The sequence below is a fragment of the Humulus lupulus genome, chromosome 4 (assembly GCF_963169125.1).
Source record: "Humulus lupulus chromosome 4, drHumLupu1.1, whole genome shotgun sequence".
Classification (NCBI taxonomy): domain Eukaryota; kingdom Viridiplantae; phylum Streptophyta; class Magnoliopsida; order Rosales; family Cannabaceae; genus Humulus; species Humulus lupulus.
The window spans coordinates 1,653,931-1,661,483 of record NC_084796.1 but is presented as its reverse complement, the minus strand read 5'-3'; positions in this window follow the sequence as shown (position 1 = coordinate 1,661,483).

Sequence of the window (7,553 nt, the reverse complement as noted above, 5' to 3'; positions counted from 1 at the left end):
TATGTGAGGCGTTTCCGCCTCGAGACAATTTGTTCAGCCAGCTTTACATATATATTTTTATGCATTTGGTCAGAATTCATCTCTTTATTTTTATGAACTTAGTTCGAGTTAACTTTATCCGTATCCCGGGCTCTTTAAAGAAGATCCGCGTTCAACAAATTTTTGTTAACTTCTAAGTTTTATGACCTGGTTAAGACCAGGAACTTATTTTGAAAAAACTTAGTTCGCGTCAACTTTTATCCGTATCCCGGGCTCTTTAAAGAAGAACCGCGGTCAACAAATTTTTGTTAACTTCTAAGTTTTATGACCTGGTTAAGACCAGGAACTTATTTTGAAAAAACTTAGTTCGCGTCAACTTTTATCCGTATCCCGGGCTCTTTAAAGAAGAACCGCGGTCAACAAATTTTTGTTAACTTCTAAGTTTTATGACCTGGTTAAGACCAGGAACTTATTTTGAAAAAACTTAGTTCGAGTCAACTTTTATCCGTATCCCGGGCTCTTTAAAGGAGAACCGCGGTCAACAAATTTTTGTTAACTTCTAAGTTTTATGACCTGGTTAAGACCAGGAACTTATTTTGAAAAAACTTAGTTCGCGTCAACTTTTATCCGTATCCCGGGCTCTTTAAAGAAGAACCGCGGTCAACAAATTTTTGTTAACTTCTAAGTTTTATGACCTGGTTAAGACCAGGATAGGACTTAGCTTGTGATAACTCTTATCCGTAGATAAAAATTAACACCTAAGTCGTTAAGGAGACCTGGATATATCCGGGTACCATATGCCCCCCAAGTAACTGGGAAAGGGTCTTTCGTTGTTATGTCATACATCCAGGTCGGCCTGATGTCAATCATCCCAAAGGGCGCAACAATGGCCTGATGACTCCCATTGTTGAGTACCTCGTCGAGGGCAAGTTACCCGAAGGGCGCAACGACGCACGACGAGTCCTTTATCAAGCTCCGAGGTATACGCTAGTCGAGGGGGTGTTGTACCGACGTGGGCATTCCTTACCCCTCCTCCGGTGCGTTCTTCCAAGTGAAGCGAAGGCCGTCCTGCAAGAAGTTCATGACGGATTCTGCGGAGATCACACTGGGGGGCAAAGCCTGGCCTTGAAGATCCTTCGGCAGGGTTATTACTGGCCGACTCTGTCCAAAGACTCGATCTCATATGTAAAAAAGTGCGACAAGTGTCAGCGGTTCGCTGCGGTTGCACGAGCTCCTCCGACCGAGCTAAAAATGATCTCGTCTCCCTGGCCCTTCGCCATTTGGGGGATAGATCTAATAGGCGCCCTGCCCACCGGAAAGGGCGGGGTCCGTTACGCCGTGGTAGCCATTGACTACTTCACCAAGTGGGCCGAAGCAGAGCCGTTGGCGACAATAACATCGAAAAAGGTGCTAGACTTCGTGGTTAAAAGCATCATATGTCGATTTGGCCTACCTAAAAAGATCGTCTCCGACAATGGTACTCAATTTGACAGCGATCTGTTCACAGAATTTTGTGAGAAGCACGGAATTGTGAAAAGCTTCTCGTCCGTGGCCTATCCCCAGGCGAACGGCCAGGTCGAGGCTGTCAATAAAACTCTGAAGGCGAGCCTCAAGAAGAGGCTAGATGAGGCAAAGGGGATCTAGCCAGAACAGCTCCCCCAAGTTCTGTGGGCCTATAGGACCTCACATCGGACTCCCACGGGCCACACTCCTTTCTCCCTAACCTTTGGAAGTGAAGCAGTCCTCCCCGTGGAGGTGAGGGTCCTGTCGCACAGGATCCGGTCCTACGGCCAAGACGAGAATCACGAGCTCCTATGCCACTCCTTAGATTTAGTGGATGAAAGGCGAGAGGATTCACAACTCCAGCTCGCCCATTATCAACAGAAAAGCACTCGCTACTTCAACACTAAGGTCAAAAGACGTGCCTTTAGCGTCGGCGATTTGGTCTTGAGGAGAGTTTTCCTGGCCGGGAAAGATCCCAAAGATGGGGTTTTGGGACCAAGCTGGGAAGGACCATACCAGGTCATCGAAGTCATCAAAGAGGGAGCTTATAAGTTAGCTCGACTTGGTGGAGGGGCGGTCCCGCGGACTTGGAATGCTATCCACCTAAAGAAATATTATCAATGAACATTTGTAAGGCCTAGAAGGTCACCTTCCATGTATAAATAAAAATCAAATGTTTCTCGTTATTTGCAAGTGTAATTTTAAAGTAACAACGAAAGACCCTTTCCCAGTTACTTGGGGGGCATATGGTACCCGGATATATCCAGGTCTCCTTAACGACTTAGGTGTTAATTTTTATCTACGGATAAGAGTTATCACAAGCTAAGTCCTATCCTGGTCTTAACCAGGTCATAAAACTTAGAAGTTAACAAAAATTTGTTGACCGCGGTTCTTCTTTAAAGAGCCCGGGATACGGATAAAAGTTGACGCGAACTAAGTTTTTTCAAAATAAGTTCCTGGTCTTAACCAGGTCATAAAACTTAGAAGTTAACAAAAATTTGTTGACCGCGGTTCTCCTTTAAAGAGCCCGGGATACGGATAAAAGTTGACTCGAACTAAGTTTTTTCAAAATAAGTTCCTGGTCTTAACCAGGTCATAAAACTTAGAAGTTAACAAAAATTTGTTGACCGCGGTTCTTCTTTAAAGAGCCCGGGATACGGATAAAAGTTGACGCGAACTAAGTTTTTTCAAAATAAGTTCCTGGTCTTAACCAGGTCATAAAACTTAGAAGTTAACAAAAATTTGTTGACCGCGGTTCTTCTTTAAAGAGCCCGGGATACGGATAAAAGTTGACGCGAACTAAGTTTTTTCAAAATAAGTTCCTGGTCTTAACCAGGTCATAAAACTTAGAAGTTAACAAAAATTTGTTGAACGCGGATCTTCTTTAAAGAGCCCGGGATACGGATAAAGTTAACTCGAACTAAGTTCATAAAAATAAAGAGATGAATTCTGACCAAATGCATAAAAATATATATGTAAAGCTGGCTGAACAAATTGTCTCGAGGCGGAAACGCCTCACATAAAAAGAAAATTACAATAGAAAGAGTTCAAAATACTTAAACAAGAAGTGTCCTAAGCCCCATCAGTTGGCCCTTTGGAGGTCGCGGTCTCATCCTGCTCCGCCGCGGCAGAGGCCTCTCCAGTCTCCGATGGAGGAACCTCCTTATTCAGGCGAGCTTGAAGCCGCGGCAACAAGAATGCCCAGAGGTCCGGCGGCATGAAAGAAAAGTCCGCGTCCGGATTGTGGGACCAGCAGTGATAGAACAGGTCTTGTAAGGACTGCTCCGACACGACCCGCTCGTCTTTCAGGGAGGCCTGGGCTTCGGCCTTCGCCGCCTCAAGATCTGTCCGCGATGCGGCCAGGGAGTTTTTAAGCTCCTGGTTCTCGGAGCGGATCTTCTCTAGCTCGAACGCGGCCAGGGAGTTTTTAAGCTCTAGGTTCTCAGTGCGGATCTTCTCTAGCTCGGCTTTAGAGGCCGCCAGAGCGTCTCTCGCCTCCTGAGACTCCTGGAGGGCGGTCTGGCGATCAGCTTCCAAACCCTCGAGCTGGGCCTTGGTCCTAACAATGCCTCTATAGGCGGCAGCCATGCCCTGCAAGAAAAGAATGATAAATTAGCAAACTGGAAGTAAAAAGGCGGCGTGTGAGTGTTAAAGCCTTAAAAGAAGGGGGCACTTTACCGTTAAGGTCATGTCCATCGCAGACTCTATAACTCGGACCGGGCTCGTTGTTTCGATGGCCCGGAGCTCCTTCTCCCTGATATTGTAATAGTGGCTGACGGCGTAGCTAGCCGACTCATACACCGTACCCCGGAATGCTTCGGGCATCTTCTCCAGAGCCCGGGGGTCGACCGGGATACGCACGTCCGGGGCTGCCGCGGCCAGATTCCCGACCTCTATTACCCCGTCCTGGGCGGCCAGTGGAGATCGTTGGGGTGGCGGGTGCATGTGTCCTGTCCTGGCGACAGGGAGGTTCGCCCCCGCGACCTGGGATGGCGGGGCTTTCTCCTTCTCCTTAGCCGGGGATTTGGTGGAGGCCCCGGCCGAGCTCTTGGACTCGCGAAGCCTCTTTAACCTCGGCCCTGCTGGGGGATTCCCACCGAACACAACGCCCCGCAGACTATTCCCGGGCTGAGACATATCTTCTGCCAAGAACAAAAAACATGGTTATTAGCAATCATGCAGAAATAAAGACAAAAGGTCCAAGGGCAATAAGAAAGCAAATACTAAGGGAACCCTACCCCCGAGCTGGAAGAGCCTAGGACGATTATCTCGCGAACTGGCGAAGGTTCTAGGTCCGGTTCTGAATCGGGGCTGGACTCTTCTACGTACTGCCTAATCCCCGGAGCATAGATGCCCCTCTGGAGCGCAGGCCACGTGCGTAAATTGGTCCCGTACTCCTAAAAAATGACCGATCTAAAGGCTAGGGTATTATCTACTACTACGGTACCCTTAGGCCGACTCTCTTGGTTGTCCAGCACGAGCTGGTCAACGCAGTGGAGCAGGAGCGTGTCCAGATGCGGATTCCTTGGGTGACGATGGACGAGCTGCCTAGGGTTGAACCTAACCAGCCGGGGGTCTGCAGTGGCCCTATCTACGTTCTTAAATAAGTAAGAGTTACCTTGACCGGAAGGACCCGCGGCTGCTCCGGATTGGGCCCTCTCCTCGCTCATCCCCTGGGCGACCTCCAAGGTCCTCTTCCTGTTCATCACCAGAGGAACTTCCTCACCTTCTTCCTCGCCTTCGTCGTCTGCGACCTCCTCCGCGACGATCGGTCTGTTGTCACGGGCTGGGGGAAGCCCCCGGGCCTTTTCAAATTCAAAGTCTGATTTGGGAAAATCAGCTTGCAAAATACCATCGTCTCGTCCGTTACGAGCGCGCGGTAGTCTTTCTCACTGGGGGGCAAGTTCGCCAGTGTATCGTATTGACCCCCGAGGGTCACAGACTTTCCGGTCCTCGCGTAAATGGCTGCAAGGTTGGTTGAAATCAGAAGTGGAATAAGGGGCGAGCTAAAATAAGATAACCTTTAAAAGGCGAGCTAAATCGAGGATCACTTACGAGGACGGTTGAAATAGTGATGATCGCAGTTTCGGAACCCAGTCGACATAAAAAACTGGTCTTTGAAGTCGTTTGGATGGCTCGGCAGCTCGATCACTGCTGCTGTGTTAGGGAAGCGGGTTAAGTAATAGAACCCGTCGCCTCGCCCCCGCTGGTCCGGGCTGGCTTTGAGGCAGAAGAAATATAGAATATCAGCAGGAGTGGGGACCTCCCACTCATGCTTTTGGAACAAATACCTCAGTCCCGCCAGCAGACGGTATGAGTTGGGGGGGAGCTGAAATGGGGCCAACCCTGCCTTGAAGTGTTCCCCGCTCCAGGCCGCGAACGACTCGTCGAGCGGCGTGCAGCTCCGCTCCCCATCCGCAGCAGGTCGGGCGATCACGGAGGTCTTCCCCAGAGGAATGTTGTGGTTAAGGAAGATTTTGGTGATCTTTGCCTGGCTGGTTATCTTCGAGACGATTCTCTCCGCCTCGAAAAACGCGTCAGGAGCCACCTCGGCTTGCTTCTCCACCGCCGGCCCAAAGTGAGGAATTGGCGAGCTGGTCACCACCGCCTTTCCTTTATCCTGCTGGGAGGCCGAACTTCCCACGTTCTTCTGTGGCAGATTTCTCTTTGGAGCCATCTGGTCGCCTATCGAACAAAAGAAAACACTTTAGAAAAGGCGACCCAAGCAGGAGAGTGAAGCAAGTATTAAGTACACGAGCTGGGGTAAGCCCAGCCCGTGGAGAGTGGTGCCACGCGTTCCAAGGAACACGCGCCTATGCCCTCAACAGATCCCAGATTACTCGGAATTCGTGTGTCAGAGGACTCAGAGTAAAAAATTGCCTTAGGGGGAAAGTTTCAACAGGCAAGGCATGGCAAAACCGCTTTTAAGGCGTATTCCCTAAGCTACCCGGTTTTTGCACCCAAAATTCCTAAGGATCCTACCCAGAGATTGTTCTTAAGAAAGAACCATGAAAACCGTATTCTAAGGCGATGTCCCATGGCAAGGGGGCCCTAATCTAAGAAGGGCTGTCACCCTCCATATCCGCGCGACCCAGAAAACCTCTGCATGTGGCTACAGTAAATTTTTTTTACCTAAGCTACAGTGGCATGCTCTAAAAAATAATCAGGGGCAGAAGACTTACAGTATATGGTTAGATGGTGAGCGAGGTCGCTGCGCTGGTAGGAGCTTCGTTGGCACAGTGGTCTCCAAAGTTTTGAAGGAACTCGGACGCCTAAGCTTCGTGAACGAAGAAGATGAGAGCAATGGAAATGAGGGTTTTGTTCTTCGGAAGGTCAGAGAAAAGAAGGAAATTTGAGAGGTTTTGAATGGTAAGGTGGCCCGTGCGTAGGATGACCACCCCTTTTTATACACGGGAAGGATCACGTGTAAAAGGCCCTTGGGAGACCCTCCACTCGAAATGTGAAACGACGGCTGGACAGTAGGCTAGGCCATTTAATGCGGTTCTCGTAGAGTGTACCGTCGCCACCCACGACGTTCCACGTATCAGACGCCTGCGAAAAGCATGGAATACGAAGGGTTGTGGGAGAAGTTTAAAAGCCCCTACTGTGGTCTCCCATATCTGACGTCATGAACCACGAGCAGGAGCTTGGGGGGCAGATGTACGCCCTGGTTTTCCCACGGGCTGTTTAGCAGGACGAGCCTCGGACTAAACATAATTTAGTCCGAGGTTCCCACAGGCCAGAGGCTCTATTTCCAGGACGGGCCCTTTCCAGCTCGCACTTGTTGCACCAGGAGCTGGGAATAACATCCGGCGACCACGGACGGATAAGCTCGGGTTATGGATTGCTCCAGTGACGAGCTTCTCAGGAAGCTCTGACCCTATGGGAAGTCAACACGCAAGATAAACGTGCATAATCCTGCCATCACGTGTCCGATATCCCCCTGACTTCTCGGACACGCAGCAGGAACGTGCGTATTCAGACACCCACGGATGAGTTGGGCCGTGCGGCCCATTATCTCCTTCCATACTGATTAGACCACACTTGTGTGTCAGGTTTAAGAATTAATCATGAATATCACAGACTTGATATGACAAATGGTAAGGTCGCGAGATGACCTCCCTACCAACTTCCAGGTGCCTTCTCCTATAAATATGGATACCCTGGGAGTTGATGGGGGTTGGAAAAATAGTCTTGTAAGAACTATATACTTTGTAAACCAATTACCCAGAAAAGATCAATAATATTGACTAGTGGAGTAGAAGGATTTTAACCTTCGAACCACTTAAAAACGTGTTTAGAGTCACCTAGTTCTTTCCACAAAGATTTCATATCTGTGACGGTTCTACTTTTAAGTACTAATCTCTTTCTCTTCTTCTCTTAATTATTTGTTGCCGAAGAACCGCGTCAACACAAACATTTATAAAATTCCGAACATATGGATAGTTACAATTATAGTGACTAAGTCACAGTGGATTATAGTTGTAATTATATGTTCAAAAGAACGAGTCCTAAGATTAGATCAGTGCATTGGATTTTCACTGATTAGGCAATCTACGATATGATCTACT